The sequence below is a fragment of the Dama dama genome, chromosome 18 (assembly GCF_033118175.1).
Source record: "Dama dama isolate Ldn47 chromosome 18, ASM3311817v1, whole genome shotgun sequence".
In the NCBI taxonomy this organism is placed as follows: domain Eukaryota; kingdom Metazoa; phylum Chordata; class Mammalia; order Artiodactyla; family Cervidae; genus Dama; species Dama dama.
In genome coordinates, this window is record NC_083698.1 from 75,305,963 (window position 1) to 75,326,076 (window position 20,114).

At 44.3% G+C, this 20,114-nt stretch overlaps 1 protein-coding gene across 5 annotated transcripts in view; it reads left to right on the forward strand.

Annotated features, from left to right (window-relative positions):
* The window catches only part of GLI3 (GLI family zinc finger 3), a 302,150-nt gene that overhangs the window by 146,384 nt on the left and 135,652 nt on the right, over positions 1–20,114 (forward strand). The gene's annotated exons all lie outside the window — the stretch shown is intronic.

Sequence of the window (20,114 nt, forward strand, 5' to 3'; positions counted from 1 at the left end):
CTGAGGGAGATCTCCAAAGATGCTGAATCAGCAGGTGAATGGGACTGAATGGGACTGAAGTGGGACTGACACTTAATGCTTCTTTTTTCCATTATTATGGGTCTCTCTATAGTACATTGTAGAGACAGCCAGATGGTGGGGGGCAGGGAGTGAACTCTTTAGTCTTTCTTTTTTATTGAAGTATAATTGATTTACTATGATTCAGGTATACAACAAAGTGATTCAGTTATATTTATATATATATGTATGTATATATACATTCTTTTTCAGAATCTTTTCCATTATAGGTTATTATAAGATATAGAATATCCTTTGCTATAAATAGGCTCTTATTTACATGTTGATATTTTATATAGAGTAGTGTGAATCTGTTAATCTCAAATTCCCAATTTATCCTTACCCCTCTTTTCCCTTTGGTAACCGTAAGTTTGTTTTCTATGTCTGTGAGTCTATTTCTCTTTTGTAAATAAGTTCATTTGTATTATTTTTTAAATCTACACATAAGTGATATGATATTTATCATTCTTTGTCTGCCTTAGTGTGATCATCTCTGGTTCCATCCATGTTGCTGCAAATGGCATTATTTTATTCTTTTTGATGGCTGAGTAGTATTCCATTGTATATATGTACTACATCTTCTTTATCTGGTCATCTGTCAATGCAGTGAACTCTTTTTGCCTTTGAATTGGGGTTAGTTAAGTGTGTGCTGAAGTGAAACCTGCCTTTCCTCTAGCTTTCTGATGGGGGCTCAGCTTACTTCATTTCTCAGTGGGAAGCAGCACCAGGATACAGTGGAGGACAGATATGCCTTAGAACTCTGAAGTTTAAGTTTGGATCCTAACTCCTTCAGCTGTCAGCTGAGAATGGGGACCTAGTGCTGAGGGTCTCTGAGAGGCACCTTCTTATCTGAGATGTAATATTCTGTGCCTTATGGGATCGTTGTGGGAACTGAATAAGGCAAATAAAGGTCTCAGAAATGTGCTGTGAACATGCTTCCGTTGGGTGTCTAGCAGCAACAACATTGAACACCTGTTCTGTAGGGCTTCACTGGTGTATCATGGAAGGACACAGCAGGAACAGAGTTGAGGAAAGGATGTCAAAGATGTCGTGGAGGGGCTTCCATGGTGGTCCAGTGGCTAAGAATCCACCTAGCAACGCAAGGCACACTGGTTTGATCCCTGGTCCAGGAAGATCCCACATGCCTTGGAGCAGCTAAGCCTGGGCGTGCGCCCTAACTACTGAGCTCACCTACTCCAACTACTGAAGCTTGTGTGCCCTACAGCTCATGCCTAGCAACAAGAGAAGCCACCACAATGAGAAGCTGAACACCGCAACCAAGAGTAACGCCTGCTCACTGCAACTAGAGAAAGCCCATGTGCACTGACGGAGACCCACCACAGCCAATAAACAGATATTAAAAAAAAAAAAAAAGTGTCATGGAAAGGAACTCAGGGTCACAAAGACAAGTTCTGTGCAACCATGTCATTACTCACTTCAGGATGGAGAAAACGACATGATGATTTTTAAGAAGTTATTTTTTTTTCCTCTTTCCGACCTGCCTGGAGGCCTGGGAAGGATATTGGGTTAAAGTTTATTTACTTAAACTTTAAACTTCTAATGTTGTATGAGGGTACAGCCAATTAGCTATGTCGTGGTAGTTTCAGGTGAACAGAGAAGGGGCTCAGTTATACATACACATTTAGATCAATACAGAGAGTTTGTCAAACTGTTTCACCAAATAATGTCTAGGATGGGAGAGATCCTGACCACTTCCTTGGTTGTAGAAGCCCTGGGTGAGATGGGCTTCATGCTCCTGGCTGTGGGGGGAGAGGAGAGCTGCTGATGCCTGGGGGCGGGGCATGGTGTGGGCCTCGCCCGCCTCCCCCTCCAGCATCCTCTCCTGTCTAATCGGAGCCTGGGTGAGGGCCTGTGGAGCTGGGACTGTCTGGGTCTGATGCCTGCTGCTCTAAGGCTTGCATCTTTCTTCCATGCCTCTCCATCTTCCAGGGGGAGTGACTGTCTCTAACAGGGTGGCTGTGACAGATGCTGTGGGAATTCTGAGTTTGGGATAATGAGCTGTCATATGTCATTTCACTTAAACACAATAATACAAATATTTTGATCAAACATTTTCTCCAGCTGTTGAGCGAAAGCAATAAAAGCAGCGGGAAACGCCAGTGAATTCCCCTGTTACTGAACTGTTTTTTACCCTTAGAAAGCTGTTGCCTATTAACCCTTTCTGTCTCTCTCTTCCTGCTTCTTTTCCTGGCCTCTCTGATTTTCCCCAGCATGTCTGGGAGTGTAAATAAAGAGAGTGAATCCAGGGCCATGAAGGGGGTGAAATTGACCACAGCTTTTATTAAATGTCCCTTCTGCTGGTTTCACTGCAGCCGCAGCTGCTGCCACCTCATAAAACTGGCTCAACCTGGCCTCAGCCTCAACCTGCAGTCCCCCTCCACCTGCCTCTGTCCCCTCCCCCGGTACAATCTTGAACCCAAGGACTCTGGATTCACACCGAGCTATCAGGTGACCGTCTTTTGAGACAGCCTACTGTTTACCGGCACCTGGTACTCCGTTCTTCTTCCTGGTTGGAATTTAGTTCTGTGGTTGATTTTGCTTGTAGATTTCTCCCCCTCATCCTGTTTGCTCTCTGCTGCCCTGACCTGGCTCCTGGAATTGCTTCATTCCTTCTCTTTAGACAGAAAGGAATGTGGCCCCATAATGAGCATTTCAGGGGTGAAAGGAGGTACAGTCAGCCATCTGTGGGACTCCTGGCACACGAACTCCTGGCTGGTCACAGCAATTCTGCTTGCCAGTGGGAAGGAAGCCAGGGGTCTGAGCATTCTGAATGCATCCTCCTAACAGAAATTCCTAGAAAGAATGGCCTGTGCCCCGCCTCTTTTGTTAAATTACAACCTCAGTTTTAAAAGAGCCATCTCTCTCAATATCCTGTAATAATCTGTATGGGTAAAGATTCTGAAAGAGAATGAAAACATGTATATGTATAATGGAATCACTTTGCTATACACCTGAAACTAACACAACATTGTAAATCACCTCTGTGTATGTGTGTATGAGTCGCTCAGTCATGTCCGACTCTTTGCGATTCTCTGAGACTAGCCCACCAGGCTCCTCTGTCCATGGGATTCTCCAGGCACGAATACTGGAGTGGGTTGTCATGCCCTCCTCCAGGGGATCTTCCCAACCCAGAGATCACACCTTTGTCTCCTGCATTGCCAAAGAAAAGAGCCATCTCTGATTAAGCATTGCCACAGGGTCTGGTGTTTCTCACAGGGTCTGATGTGAGCCTGGGATGGAACAGATCCATTTTTTTTTTTAACTTGATGCTTTTTTAAAGAGTCTTTAAAGTCCCTTCTTCTTCTCTGTCTTCCTTGAATGGTGCTCCTTCCTGTTCTGAGTCCTAGGAAAGCTGAGTTCCACCAGCGCTGTCCTCTCACTTCCGTCTTCCAGCTGTGACAAATGCCATTCCTCTCTGCCTACAGAGCATGCTAGCGCCTTCTATAAACAAAGTAAAACTGCCCACCCCAAACTCCTCTCTGACCCTCGCCTTCTCCAGCTGCTGCCCTGGCAGTCACTCTTCTGGGGGCGCGTCACACTCTTCACCTCCCCAGCTCTCCAGCCTACACCACCTGCCACTCCCAGAGAGGTACCACCTCTTCCCTGTGGCTTCTCCACACCATTCACGGCTGACTCCCTGGAGGCTCTGGTGTTTCCCCTTCACAGCTTTGCTTTGTCCACTTTCTCTGCTCATCCCTTAATGGTTGGTGGGTCTCACTCCAGATGTCCTACTGATCCTGTTTGGTACCTGCCTCCTGTCTGATTTCATTCCCTCTGATGGCATTTACTGCCCCTGCAATTGCATCTCCTACTGCAGGGCAGACTGGGCTCTGGGATTCCTTCTAGACCTAGAACCACCTCCCTCCACAGCCTCAAACCCCACTCATCCCAGCCTGAACCCATCCCTGCCTACTGGTTCTTCCTCAGCCTCTGCCTGCCTTTCCTGTGTTCCCACCACTGTTGAAGGGACCCTAGGAGACAGCCCTATCTCCTCTTACCCATGTCCTTTCATCCTTCTTCACCCCAGGCTCTCCTTCAACCATTCATCTTCCCACTGCTCTGCCTCAGTTTAGGGGCCTTTCTGTCTCTTGCTTCCCACTGAGTTTCATCCATTCCAGTCCATTCTTCTGATAGTTCAGTTGGTAAAGAATTTGCTGCAATTCAGGAGACCCTGGTTTGATCCTCTGGATCCAGGAAGATCCTCTGGAGAAGGGATAGGCTTCCCACTCCAGTATGCTTGGGCTTCCCCTGTGGCTCAGCTGGTAAAGAATCAGCCTGCAATGCGGGAGACCTGGGTTTGGTCCCTGAGTTGGGAAGATCCCCTGGAGAAGTGAAAGGCTACCCACTCCCGCATTCTGGCCTGTATAATTCCATGGTCTAGTCCATGGTGTCACAAAGAGTTGGACATGACTGAGTGACTTTCAGTTTCACTTTCAGTCCATTCTCCACTTTCCACCAAGGTAATATTTGCAAAATGCATGTCTGATCATTTCAAGTCTCCCGTGTCCACTCTTGGGCCTTGTTGGCCGGCATGCAAGGGCCTCTATGGCCTGGCCTCCTTTTCTTGCACTCACCCCTAGACCAGGAGGTTCTGAGTGCAGTCCCCCAGATCAGCAGCTTCAACATCACCTGGGAACTTGTTAGAAAGGCAAATCCTTACTCCCCTCCCCAGGCCTACTGAATCAGAGACTCTTGAGGATAGACACAGCAATTTGCCTATTAAAGAGTGATGGGAGGCACACTGCAGTTTGAGAAGACCAATGCTCTAAAGCAGGGGTCCCCAGCTTCTGGGATCTAATGCCTGACGATCTGAGGTGGAGCTGATGTAATAATAATAGAAATAAAGTATGCAATAAATGTAACGCGTTTGAATTACCACCACCCCACTTCCCAGTCCATTGAAAAATTGTCTTCCACGAAATTGGTCCCTGATGCCGAAAACTTTGGGGACCGATGCTCTAAACCATTTCTGGGCCCTTCCGCCCCCCCCTGCCCCCACACACACACACCCTGCTTCTCCATGCACACTCTATGTGGGTTCTCTTACCTTGCTCCCACTCATTTTTTCTGAGCAAGATTTTTCCTCAAAAGGAGGGAGTTTCTTTGACCCTCTTCCCTCCCTACCTGCTCCCCCTACTCACTGCTCACCTGAACACCATCTTTTCACTGGGACTCTTTGAGCTGGCATTCCTGTTCATGTCTTTGTGACCAGTGGGTCCCCCAGCTCCTCTTGGGCAGGACCGCCTACTTTTAGGCTCCTTGTCTTTCCATGGCCCATGTGGTGCCTGAGACTTGGCAGTGCTCATTAGGTTTGTATGTGAACCCATCTTTACTTATTCATGTATATACAGTAAGTCCCCTCTGTGTAAATGAGTTCCATTACGAGAGCACGTTCATAAGTCCAATTTGTTTGTCAGTCCAAGAAAGTTAGCCTAGGTACCATTAGCTGTATAGTACTGTACTGTAATAGGTTTATAATACTTTTCATACAAATAATACATAAAAAACAAACAAAAGTAAGGCAAACACTTTTAATCTTACAATACTTTACCTTGAAAAGTACAGTGGTACAGTACAATAGCTGACATACAGGGACTGGAATTGAATTAACAAGCAAGAAGAGTTACTGACTGGAGGAGAGAGAGGAGATGGGAGATGGTAGAGCTGAAGGATTGTCAGTAACAGAAGATACCAGCTACATCATCACTGATTTTATGCTTGCTTCCGGTCATCCTGGGCTTGAAATAAAGACACTGTACTACTATGCCCTATACCGTCCTATACGGTAAACCTCATACAAGCACAATGGCTTGTAGAGGACGCAGACACGGGACAATGAATGCCAGACACGTGAACTGACTTATGTGATTGGACATGCAAGGGTACGTTTGTATCTTTGAAAGTTCGCAACTTGAAGGTTTGCATGGAGGGGACTCACTGTATTTATCAGCCATTGATTGAGCCCCTAGTGATTCAGCCTTTGGCTGAAGCAGCCCAAGAAAGAATTCCTGGTTATAGTTATCCTAGTCAGATGGAAAGATTCAGAGTAGTTGAAGAGCTGAGAACAAATGATTTATCAACGAAACCATTATGTGGACAGTACAAGTGAGGTAGTAAGGTCATGGGAACAACTGAGACTCTTTCCCATAACTTCACTTTAACTCAAGAAGCATCTTGGACAGAATCACTCCTCTTGGCCCCTCCTTTGTTCCTTTCTGTTTTTTTTTTAACAGGATAGCCCAGAACCAGGGCAGATTTTCGGTGTGGTTTTTCTGTTTTGAAGAAGGGCATTATGTTCTAGGCTCTCAGTCCTGAGTTTGTTTGAGCGTGTGGCCCTTAAGTGATTCCCCCACCCCTGAGGACCAGCAGGTAGGTGGACAGGCAGACTTCCTTTTGAGGGGGTGGGGGCACAAAGGTTTGTCTCAAAGCTCTAAGACCTGAGCATTCTCCTGCTCTTTAGATTCCTCATTGTTGTGTGTGTTGTTTTTTCTTTTGTAGATTTATTACATTAGCACTTAATTACTCTTCATGACAGTATTAAATTTCATGAGTGATTTATAGTTTTAATAGAGACTTGTATGATTTATTGCAGTTGGCATTTGAGGTTTACCAACTTCTTAAAAACCATGAGTACTGGAATTGCTTACTCTGACCCTATTCAGTACAAGCACAACGTAGGTGAAACCCCAAATTCAAGTCTAATAGGGCTGCCCCCCAGTCCCAGTTTTGTTTGCCACTACTGTCTCCTGTTGTGACGTATGTGTACCTGCGGTGGCAGCGGGTATGTGTGTTCTTAAAGAAAAAGGAGAGTGGACCCTTTCTAGTTTTTATTTATTTTTTTAACTTTTTATTTTATATTGGAATATAGTTGAACGACGTTGGGTTAGTTTCAGGTATATAGAAAAGTGATTCAGTTATACATGTGTATGTATCTATTCTTGCTCAAATTCTTTTCCTTTTTAGGTTGTTGCACAGTACTGAGCAGAGTTCCCTGGACTGTACAGTAGGTCCTTGTTGGTTATCCATTTTAAATACACCAGCGTGTGCACGTCAGTCCCAGACTCCTTAATTATCTAATATGAACCCCAGATGGTTTCCTGTGCCCTGGATGGATGGATGGATGTGACATAAAGGCCTGAGATGCACCGTTCTGGAAGAAGCTGGTGACAGGCGTGGGGTTCTGTCTCCATCTGCCAAGGGGTTCCCCAGCCGGGCCTGCAGTGCGTGGCTGGAGTGGTCACAGCGGTCTGCTGTCCACAGGTGCTCCAGGCTTCAGAGGGCCAGTGGGCTGCCAACCTAACCTATGCTGGGCTCTCATAGCTACCAGAGAAGGCACCAGCTTAACCCGCTCACAACCTGTTCCCCAGTTTACACCAAGTTTTTGCCTGGAAAATGGTGACCCCCACTTCTGAGCTGGAATCTTGGGAACACACCCCGCATGGTCCTTGCCTTCTTATCCTGGTTTTTTCCTGCACATTCTATCCTTGCCATCCTGGATGTCCTGGCCCTGGTTTCTCCCCAGGCCCAACTTTGCAGCTGTGGCTCCAATGAATATTATTTCCCTGCGCTGTGGCTTTGTTATTGTAAACAGGGGGGGCAGGGGGGGCGGGTAGGTAGCTGCCTGCTTGGGTGTTTTCCGAGAAGACTTGATCCACTTGTACTTCTAGAAAAAAGGGTGTGCCCTCCAGGCTCTGCCTTCTCTCTGTGGCTAATCCTCTGAGGGCCCTCAGCCTCTGGGCAGATAATCTCTTTGGGGTTATCTGTTAATTACCAGTGAATGTGTGAAGTATTTGTGAAAAGGCTTTTGAAGTGAGCTCCACGCGCTGCCTCGACCCTCCTGGGCCCCTTTCCCAGGGCAGAGGGGTTTTTGGGCTCAAAGCGGGTCCCCCTCAAGTACTGGTATTCTCTTGCTAAATTGTTTGCCTTTCTAATGAAGTGAACTGTTTGTTTGACTCTGCGGAGGAAGGTATTTAACCAAGGGAACTAAAGTAAACGTTGAAGACATTCAAATAAGCCCTGCATCTCTGCTTTGTGAAGGGAAGGAAAACAGTTTGGGCTCGTTCACCTCCGGGAAGAGTCGTTAAGTTACTGTTTAAATAATAAACGGAGCCCAGCCCGCGGATGTCGCCCGGCCAGTCTGGGGCTTTTGTGCTCGCCCGGCGGGCCTGGGAATTCCTCTGCCAAGGCCACAGGGGAGGAGAGAGCCGCTCCAGTCTAGCAGTTAGTAATTGTGATTTATTTATGTGTAGAGGGACTTGTGCTTCGTTCAGTCATGATGAAAACAAGCCAATTAGCTCTCAGGATGGCTGGCGGCTGGCAGGGCAACTTTGCTAGCCTCGGGAAGGCTAGTGAGAGGGTGTCACAGGGGATCCAGCTGGGTTCACCCTGCCAAGCAAGCTGGGGACCTGCTACATGTGGGCCGGGTCCCTAGTATCTGGGAGAAGTGTCTGAGAAGCTGGAATGATGGTTCCCCTGAGGATGTGTACCTGAGATGGGGACCCCAGGAGGAAGGCTCACCTTGTTCCTGCCTCAGGACCTGGGGTGAAGGTGGGTGTATAAATGATGCCCTTCAGCTGCCTGTGGGTTTTGTTATGGGGACACCTGAAGCAAGGGGAGTCCCCAGGAGGAGAAGAGTGGCTCTACTCAGAATGGGCTATGGCATTTGTGGGGCCCAGTGCAAAAAGAATATTCGGGGCCCTTGCTCAAAAATGATGAAGAATTTCAAGAGGGTGACAGCAGAGCGCTGAAGCAATCATGAGGCCTTCTGAGTGGAGGCCTGAGCCTCGTGATCAGAAGCTTCCAGGGCTCTGCATTCAGACCGGACCTGACTGAGGTCCAGCTTTGTCAGTTCCTGCCTGAGGGCTGTTCAAAAAGCAGTATTTCCCTGAGTAAATTTTAAAGATCTTACTGGCTTTATTCATCCATTTATGAACCAGGCAGCTTTCCTGTCTAGCAGGTAGAAAGGGGCTCAGAGGAGCTATACAAAGTCAAAGACTTTTATAGGCAGAAGGGAGCTGGGACAAGAGAGTTATACTAGCAGAAAGTGGGTTGGTTGTGGCAAGGTCACTCTCCTTAAGGAGATGGGATTACCTCACTTGAGCTGACTAGGTGATTTCTGATTGACTGATTTAAGATTCCATTTCTAAGGGGAGCCAAAACTATAGTTAAGGCTCAGTTGGCCGGGTTTGGTGGCATGGGGCTTGGCATAGGTGACTCCATGTTGGGCCTGTTGTCTTTTTTTTTCTTAACAGTGCCTTTCATTTCCCATCTCTGATGCCTGACTTCACTGAGTTGTCTTGTAGTAGAAATAAAAATTATCTGAGCAGCAGTTAGGGTAACCCTGAAAAGTGTTAGTCACTTAGTTGTGCCGACTCTTCATGACCCCATGGCCATGAAACCTGCCAGGCTCCTCTGTCCATGGAGTTCTCCAGGCAAGAATACTGGAGTGGATTGCCATTCCCTTCTCCAGGGGATCTTCCTAACCTAGGGATCGAATCTAGGTCTTTACATTGCAGGCGGATTCTTTACCATCTGAGCCATCAGGAAAGTCCAAGGATAACCCTGAGCACAGAGTGAATGCTCAAAAAATGAGAGCTATTTATTATTTGCATATATCTTTGGCTGTCTTTTTTTTCCCCCCTCACCTAATTGTTGATCATTATGTATGGCTCATACATAAGGGCTCATTACATATGGCTGATCTGGAATTTGGGGACAGAGTTGGGTGTTTGTCACAAGACTTACTTAAAGACAAGAGATGAAGAACCTCATAAGTATCATGATCAGTGAAGGCATGAGTGCAAGGGAGGAACATGGACTGAGCAATCAGATCAAGTCTAAAGCTGAAGATGCTCATGTGTAGATGTTGACTATCAGTGTTTACTTGGACATCTGGATTGAAGGAGAAGGACTTAGAAATAACAATAACCCTTACACGTGAGGACTTTAGATTTTATGAGCAACCTTCATCTTTGTCACTTGGTCTCTTGGACAGCTTTGTGGAGTAAATAGGTCTGAATCTTGTTGGCTAATGTGTGGAAAAAATATCTATTATGATTATAGTCATTTGTTTCTAGGTAAATCTATAAAATGTGGTTTCAAATGGGAAGGACAGCCAACAGGAGGGGAAGTAACAAGTGTGAACTTTAGGGAGTGGAGGTGCAGGTGGTCATGGACATGTGTGGATAAAAAGCAGCTCTGGGCTTTTTATCCACACATACCCAGGAACGCGTGGGTATGTGGGGGTCACGCTGCATCTCAGGGACTGTGCGTGGATGGGGAAGGAAGGAGGTGGTCAGGTAAGTCACATGGTCATGATCATTGAAGAACTCACAGGTGGCATAGCTCAATGGGCCTTCCATTCCAATAAAGGTGGACAGAGAGTTCAGGTGTGACACTGAGATGAACTTGACTTTTCTCCTTTCTTTCTATCGGTGTAATGATTCCATAAACTCAACTTTATTTGTGGATCAGAGAAAGACTCAGGCATTAAGAACTTCCAAATTGTGGCCATCTAATCATTAATAGTGGGGATGCCATAGATGCAAATGCCATAGCTGGACCTTTGAGCACCATCCTTCAGCAGAAAGTGATTTCCCTCAAATGATGCCATCTGGTCTATGCTCATAGAGCCAATGTCTTCGAGGACATGTGTCCAGTGTATGCCCAGTGGCTAATGTAAGATTTCAGGGAAAAGAGAGATATAAGAAGAATCAGAAATATTTTGGTACTTGCATTCTCATGAACTGCAACATGTGAAGAAGAATTTTTTTTTCCCCCTTAGAAATAGGGGAGCCTCTCCCTTTTCTCTGATTTCCTTGCACATTCCTACAAGGGAATCATTTCACTTCATGTGCTTTGTTATTTTACAATCATGGTGAAAGAAGCACTTAAATAAACTCTCCGCTTAAAAGCTTTGTGTGTTCCTGCCTCCTGGTGCTTCATCTGCAGTGAGAATTCAGGGTTTAAGGGGCAGGAAAGTGGAGCCTTTCAGGGCTCCCAGTGTGCAATCAACGTGCTGGAATTTCAATGGATTCCAAAGGCATAACAATAATAGCATTAAGAACAGGCCAGGGCCTTTGATGTTATTGACAAAAAAAGGGGGAGTGGGGGCAAAGGGGCCCCTGTCATTTCTGTCATGAGCTTTTAAACTTTTGACCTCTAACCTTTTGTGTCAAAGAGCTTTTTCCGTATGGGTGTTAGCAGGCTACTCAAGTCTCCTGAATTCACTGGAGTGTCCACATTTCCTTGGTGGGAAAGGACATACAGTGTCTTGGAAAAGACCCAGCGTAGGGTGGTTTTCTCTGAGTGCCCACCATCATCTGCCGCATCTTAGTGGGGTGATGGGATGGGATGGGGTGGGGACACTGCTTGTCTACATGAAGTGACTCCTGACCTGGCAGGAAGCAGGTAGCCTTTCAGGGCTAGAAGATGAAGATGAACTTCAGGGAGATGATTTAACTCAGGGCATGTAGGCCTTTGCCTGGAGTAGACTCTGAACATGGGGAGGTCAGGGGGACCTGGAACTTGCACAGGGAGGATTCTAAAGAGATGGTGGGGCCTTTTGGGGCCCTGGATTAGCCCACTAGGTAGTTGAAAGAGTCCTCCAGTGCTGTACGGGCCTGGTCCACTGCTGTTGTTATTTGGCCTCCAATCCAACCAACACAGGCTTCGCTGGTGGCTCAAACAGTAAAGAATCTGCCTGCAATGCAGGAGACTTGGGTTCGATCACAACTTGAATGACTAAGCACAGCACAGCAGCACATCCTGAAGGTCATTGTAGGTTTTCCAGTGCCTTCAAAATATCGGGTTAGCCAAAAAGTCTATTCAGGTTTCTCCATAAGATGGTACAGAAAAACCCAGATGAACTTCTTTGGCCAACGCAGTTATTTCCCAAGGTTGACTTGGATGGGTGGCTGTCTGTGACTAGCAGCATCATTCTATGCTGTGGAACTCTCCAGAGCCTCTGAGCCTCAGCCCAGGCAGATATTAATCCCATGCAGAAGACCTGAGCTTGTGTGCCTGAGAGCTCTTCTTGGTTCCTGCTTCTGAATAGGATGGAGACTGAGATGGGCTCCTTGAAGGTGTCTAGGACCATCATGTTGGGAGTGCCACTTCTGGTGGTGGAGTAGAAAAAAAAAAACAACTTGGCCTTGGTTTCTGTGACATTGGGTTGATCATTTAGCTTTTCTGAGCAGATCATGAAATTTTTCCCTTCTGACTCCTCAGGATTGTGTGGTAATAAGAAATAAGGAGAAACAATACTTAGGAGAAATAATAATAAAGCTTTGGGAATGATGATTAGGGTTGTCAAGAGGATCCCACGAAGAAACAGACATGGGTATTATGACATGTAAAGCATTGTATTCTTTTGCTTTTACCTTTTTCAACCTACTTCTGCTAATTTTGCAATATTGAAAAAAAATGTTTGGGGGCTCTTGTTTTATATTTATTTTATTTATTTGACTGTGCTGGGTCTTACAGCATGTGGGATATAGTTCCCTGACCAGGGATCAAACCAGGTCCCCCTGCCTTGGGAGCCCAGAGGTTTAGCCACTGGACCACCAGGAAGCACAAAAGTGCTGGAAACACTTGTCAGTTGATTTATTTTGCTTAGGACACAACTTCTAGACCCTCATCATTGTTGTTAGTTGTTGGTTTACTCACTAAGCCAGGTGACTTCTGAATTCAGTCTGTCTCTAAGGCTTCTGTAGTTCCAGCTGAGATACCAAATGCTTTCCTGGAAACATTTCGTCTTCGCCTTCACTTCATCAGCATTTTGAAGCCCGATGTACATTTTCCAAACTATGAATTTGGCTTTTAAATTGTGCTGTGCAGGCGGTGCTAGTGGTAAAGAACTCTCCTGCCAAGGCAGGGACATAAGAGATGCAAGTTTGATCCCTGGGTCAGGAAGATCGCCTGGAGGAGGGCATGGCAGCCTGCTCCAGTATTCTTACCTGGAGAATCCCATGAACAGAGGAGCCTGGTGGGCTGCAGTCTATAGGGTCACAAAGAGTAAGACACAAGTGAAGCAACTAAAAAAAAAAACTGGTCGTTGAGATAAGAATATATCACTGGTAACCAATTTCCATCTTTTAATTTCTGTGCTTTCATAAGAAAATACACCATTAGCATAGTTAAGTTAATGGAGTTGTCACTTAAATATAGTGACTCTTCATATGTTTTCATGTAATTTCCCTTGGACAGTTTTGCAGGTTAGGTATAATGGCTGTAAACCTTCTCTTATTTCTCTTTGCTTCCTTTCCCTCTCTTTATTTTTTTCTTTTATCTTGGCAGGAAAGCTAGAAACAACAAAAATATGATGGGTACATATGGGATCATAGGCAAGATGCATTCCAGAGACTCTGGGTGGAAGATTTTGTTGGCCAGCCAGTGGGCACATGTGGCCTGTTTCTGCCATTGGTAATACAATAGACATGATTTTTCGTGGAAAAACTTGCAAAGATTAGTTGGGTAAAAGAAGTTAAAAGGGGCCAGGAAGGGGAGAGATCAATTTTTGGTTCACTACCCAGGATACAATTGAGGTGGTAAAGACAGATTTCTTGTTAATTTACTTGCAGAGGGCTATTTACTATTTTCTTGTAGAAACACATAATTATGTTTGTAAAGGAGTATGGCCTGGATGGTTTGTGTATGACCAGAGTGCAGTGCTGAGTAGCGTTTAGATCTATTTAGAATATTAGATCAAATTAATGTATCTGCATGCTGCCACAGAAGAAATAATAGAAAGAGTGCTGTCTGTGTAGTGGGGAATGCCCATGGATATTTATACAAGAGGTATCAGGGATTTCCCTGATGGTCCAGGGGTTAAGATCCACTGCAGGGGGCACAGGCTAGATCCCTTGTCAGGGAACTAAGATCCTAAAGCACTGCCTTGAGGCCAAAAAAAAAAACAAGGAGTCAGCAATGTTGGGTGGTTGCCAGAAGGTTGTTTGGGTTTTATAAATAACATAGTTTTGTTAATCAGCTTCCTATGTTAACTTTGTGTATGTTTTAGCTAACTTATAAGAAAACTTAAATTTGCAAATGTTAAGTGATTATTGCAATTATTTGCTAGATATATAGTTAATTTTATCCATCATCATTTTTATCTTAGAATTTATTTGTGATAGGTTTTGCTAAAATCATAGAGTAATTACCAGTATGGACACTTCTATAGATATTTTTAAGTCACAAATTGGCATATCAGTATTTTACACATATTAAATATGTTATCTCTCAAAAACTACACATCCATAAAGAAAAAAATTGGCATGTGTGTTTTCTGAATTGTAAACATTTCTGAGAATTGCTTTCTCGGGGTATGCTGGGACAAGGTTCATCAAACTGTTTCTCGTAAGGGTTAGAAGGAAGTATATTCATTTTAAAAAAGTATTCATTTATTTTTATTGAAATATAATTGCTTTACAATGTTGTGCTTTTGCTATGCAATGAAGTAAATCAGTCGTATGCATGTATATGTCCTCTACCTCTTGGACCTCCCTCCCACCCCACCCCTCATCCCCCTAGGTCATCACAGAGCCCAGAGCTGAGCTTCCTGTGCTTATAGTAACTAGAGTCTGTCACAGAGAGTGAAGTAAGTCAGAAAGAGAAAAACAGCTAGCATATGTTGTGGCACATATGTAGAATCTACAAAAAGGGTGCAGATAAGCCAATTTCCAAGGCAGGAATAGACTCAGATGTGGAAAATGGACATGTGGACATGACGGGGAAGGGAAGAGTGGGAGGGAGATTGGGACTGACGTATATACACTTCCAGGTATAAAATATATTAGGTTTTATGGGCCGTGTGTTTCTCTGTCTCAACTCACCAAGGCAGTCACTGCAGTGTGAAAGCAACTCTGGGTGGTATACGAACAGAACAGCCCCTGTATTCCAATAAAACTTTATTTACAAAAACTGCCTGGTGCAGTAGTTTGCCTCCCATGACATATGCTCTACAAGTTAAGGTTCCTGCCATGGTATAAAGTGAAAAGTAATAGATCTTTTTTACTGCAAGGTATCTCTCAGATGTCTAGAGTATACTAGAACTACAGTTTCTTAAAATGTGTGCCACGTTACAGTGGGTCTTATAAACAAGATGGTCTACACTCCTGACTCTGGAGATACTTCCAGCTCCACACCACATAGTGTAAGACCGGAAAGAAGATTCCAGATGCCCCATGAAATGCTTCATGGGATGATTCCACCTGGATGCCCAGCAAATCCACAGCGGGGTCCCTTTGGGGTTCCTTGCCATAAATCCCGCTCATAGCAGACCAGCAGGACCACAAACTGCCTTATTACTTGAGATAATCCTGGTCAGATATCCTGGGGCTGTCCTCAGAGGGGCCAGATCAGCCCCTTTCTGGTGCCTTGTGGTCCATAGGCATATCTCTGTCCGCGGTATAATCCTGTTCACAGGCAGGAACATGAGGATGTCTGAACGGGGAGTCAGTCTGGGGGTTGGAGTCAGTCCACATAGTGATGTCTCCTTTAGGCCACTGAGCCCTGGAAAAGGTCTGTAAATGCCAAAGTGATGAGTGGAGATGCCCAGGTGGGAAGAGGCAGAGATGAGGCCCAGGTGCCCCTCTGTCATCTTATTAGAGGTGAGGGTCCCTCCCTTCCCCTCTTGAGACCTCTCATTTGAGCTATGCTAGATGGTTACCTTGGTTTTGGCATCATGGATGTTGCCCACATTGGGTTTTACTATTTCTACCGATGGCAGGAGATTGAGTGAATTGGAGGGGACTGGACATTCCTCCAGTCAGGGCTGATCCCAATGACAAGAAAAATAATTTCTAGTTCTCGTCTAGAATAAATTCCAAAGTCAGTGAACAGATGACTTCAGGATTTAAATAAGCCAAGAGAATTTATGCCCTGGGCGTTTTACTCTTGTGGGCCCTCTCATACTGTTTCCTGGGCACTTTCAGGCCACTAAAGTATCATTTGGTGAATTACTCCTTCAGGGCACTAATGGAGCTGCCTTTGATCTCTCTTTTTTAATCTACAATTTTTGTATGTAAATTTAAAACCTTAAAAGACAGTCTCCCCAAATGGCATCCAAGAGATCTCATAGCCTGAGGATATTAAAACTATTTCTTGAGAGAAGGACGCAACAACTGAAGATAAACCTCTGAGTGTCTTTCTCTGGCTACAGGTTTTATGATCAACCCAGGCTATTGTAAGGAGACCCAAAAATCAATGCCTCTCATGCCTAATGAGACCCTCAATGCACAGCCTGATGACAGCCAGCATGAAATTGAATACCAACAACTATACCCAGCATAAATATTGTTACTATGCATTTCAATTTAAACATGCGTCAAGCCAATTACATATTTATGGGGTTTAAAGACTCTTCCACTCGCGCCTCGGATAATACGCACTTGGCAAATCTCCCTTTAGTCTAAGAGGCATTTGGTCCAATAGTCAAACCCCTTGCGAGTCTGTAATAAATCATCTTTGCAACCCAAAGCATGGACAGTTGACTGCTTCCCACTGCTCCACAGACTCACCCCCACCTGGTAGAATTTTAATTCCTTCAGTAAAATTGATTCCCCCAGTTCTGCACATTATTCTCCCTGTCTTCCATTTAGCCCGTTCGTTTGCTGACAGCAGAGTACACAGCACTTAGCAGCTGGTTTGTGGAACCATCAGTCAGGAAATTGTATGATAAATAGGAGGGAGCCAGGTTTAGTGGCACTTCCTTCTGCTTCAGCAGTTTTCGCCTGACTTTGGAAAAGTCATCATGTGGTGTTTTGTCAAGGGCCAGAGCAGGAGATGGCTGCGGTGCGGTAACTTATTACACATCCTCTTGAGTTATGATGCTCCACAGCTGTGCTGCTCATGTGTAAATAATAAACTGGGAGGTGGATAATTATGGTGGCTGCTGGCGACACCGGCCTGTTCTCGTCCTGTGGGTTTTCTTGGACAGCTTCTTGGGCCTCTGATGGAGTATATTGCAATCTTCCACATAGAAACGACGAGCCGAGAGGCAAGAGAAGCACTCCACGTTTGAGGATTCGCCAGCATCTTCTTTTTTTTTTTTTGAGAGATGTGTTAGGATTAATGTCATGTGATGCCACGTATGTTAAAGGACATGCTTGTCCTGATTTTTATGCTTCGTCTCTGCTGTTAAGCTGTGGTCAAGCGTGTCTTGAATTGGAAGAGAGCTGTTCCATTGCGTTTACTAGAAAGCGGCTTAAGAGGTGTGATTTCCACTGATAACTAACAGGAGGTGTAATTGTTTGCACAGACTTTATCAGTCCAGAAGAAGTTATTTTCAACTAAATCAAGAAGGAAACAAATAGGAATGAAAATGCTTAAACTAAAAGCAGATGTCTTTGATCAAGTCAGAGCATATTCATATTTTTGGTTCTTTATTTAACCTAATTCCAGAATGCAGGATTCATGAATTTTCTTGTAACATAAATAAATACTTTGAGCAAACAATGCTGTAAGATGTATCACATACATTGTCAGAATTAACTTTTAAACTCACAAAACATACTCAACAGTGGGGAATAACTACTAAATGCCCCAATAATTACTAATTCTAATCCTGAATTCTTTCCTTTTAAATATTTTTGCAATGCTTGTTCGTTTTCTCTCTCATTTTGAAAAGGAAGAGCGTGAGAGAGAGAAAGAGAAAGTGGGTTAAAATCCTGTTAAAATAATTTCTTAAAAATATAAAGATGACAGTGCCTTTTATATGTCCATAAGCGTCTTGCAGTTTTCCCTGGAGGTGAAGATTTATACTGCTTGGGTAAATGCTTTTGATTTTATAGAACTGTGTGCCTGATTTTCACCCCCTATGCGTGTAATCACTGCAACATAATTATAAATACTCATATAAAAGACAATGACTGTTACTTTTTGGATATATGAGGCATATTTTGAAGGTATAATACCTGCCCACAGTTTGAGCTCTTGTGTGTATGAAAAAATCTGGGTTTGTGCATCTTCATAATTCACAGCTGCACCCACGTGGAGAAAAGCAGATATAGTTAGCACCCACTTATCTGGTGGAGAGGATTTAATCACACAGCCAAGAACCAAGAAGTAAATAAGTGAAAATATCTTCCAGGTCTGACAGAATCGTCACAAAGTCACTCAAGACACCATTTAAAATGATGCATAGGAAAAACTTGAGGAGGTGGGTCAGATGGTATGAATACTTAATTTACACCAAGTTCTAGTAGGTTTATTTCTCCAGTTTCCAAGAATGGATGACTGTTAAGTTTGAAGTCTGCTAGAGGCAAGCCCATGAGCATCAGCAGTGACTGCTAACAGGAGGGGACGAGAGAGAACCATACCTGGGCCTGCTGGCCATCCACCTGACCCCTGATGGACCTGACCCCAAACCGCAGAGATTCACTTGGGATTATTCAAAACTGAAGACCATGAAACATTCACTGAGTAGATGTCAGACTTTCAAATTCATGAAATAGATTACTCCACTGAATTTTATGTTGTTTTAGGAAGGATACATCTGTTTCTTCCAGAATAGTTAAATGAAATAGGACATTTGGGCTCTGCAGGATTCCTGGGTTATGTGGGACATTTAAACTTAGTGCACCAACTAGCAAGATTTGTGTTGCAAAACAAAGCAAAACAAAACAATTCCAACATCCTTTTATAATGTCCTAAGTGATGTATTTAAAATATAACTGAATTTTTCAGATGCACTTTATAAAATGTGTAGCGTTTGATGAGGCAGTCAGCGTGTCCCTGTTGAATTTTCAGCATCATTGTACATCATGATATCACAGTGTCAATGATATGAGACAATACCAAGATGACTCCTTTCCTCTATCAGTACCATTCCCCCCCTCCTTATCTTATAAGGAGCAAGTACAAAATACAGTGAGTAATGGACATTTTCTGCACTGTAGAACCTCTTCTTCTGGGTTCTGTACCTGGTGGAGTTCAGCTTTGGGCACCTCTGTAGTGCTGTCAGGGCTATACGTTAATAGTTTTTCTCTCTTATTTTATTCTCCTAATCATATTCTTAGATTCTCAAAGCAGGCCAGCAGGAGCAAAATCTTAAAAAAAAAGCGGGGGGGGGGGAGGGGGGGAGTAAAATATCTTTTTTAAAAAAAAAGGTTTTATAGTTGCATTCTAAAAGATGCTTGTCGGAGAAAATTTGGACAAGAGAAATATATAGGGAGGAAAATGAAAACTACTTGAATTCAACAAACACATGTATAATAGTCACCCCCAGAACTTAAGGAAACTCACAGTGGAGGATGCAACCATACCCTTGTCTATGTTGACACCCCACTCCCCTGCCCCATGGGGAGGTTGTGTCACTTTTTCCAGCCATTCCTCAGGGCCTGTTCACAGGGTCTCATTTGGAATTGCTTTTACCACCTACTACACTAGGCAAAATCTTCAGACTTTTTGAAGGAGCTCATAGCCCTTCTGAGGCCTGTTTGGTGTACACATCAATTCTTGGGAGTGTTCTGGGCAACAGCGGTGTGACAGATACATGCAGGCTGCCAGGATGACCACATATGGAAGGTAACATTCACAATACGAGTTCTGGGGTATTTGCTGTTTTATCGCCTCAGAGTTCTGAAGGCTCCCCTCCTGATCTTGGACTTCTTTCTTTATTGCTTCTTGAAACTCAGGAAAAACTTTAGTATCGGGGTGCTCCTCGTGATAAAATCTGGTAAAGCTATTTTCAGTTCTTTCAGTGAATCACTATTTAGGAAAAAAAAAAGTTTATTTTCAAATTTGTCAGAGATAATCAGGGCAAGTGGGAGCAGAACTATTTTAAGTAAGCGTACACACAGAAACCTCAAAACAGTGATTCCTGACCTGAGCCAGAGCAGGAGAGGAGGCCAAGGGAATGTTGGTCCAAGGGGAATGTTGGGGCTGCAGGAAAGGAACCTCCAGTTTACTCCAAATGTCCCTCTGTCAGGCCATGTAACATCTCTGGCCAACCTATACATTTGCTGCCCTTGTGTTGGGATTCTGGAAGCCTGACCTAGGACAAGGAGGAGTGGGACGGAGCATGCGTTTGGATTTTT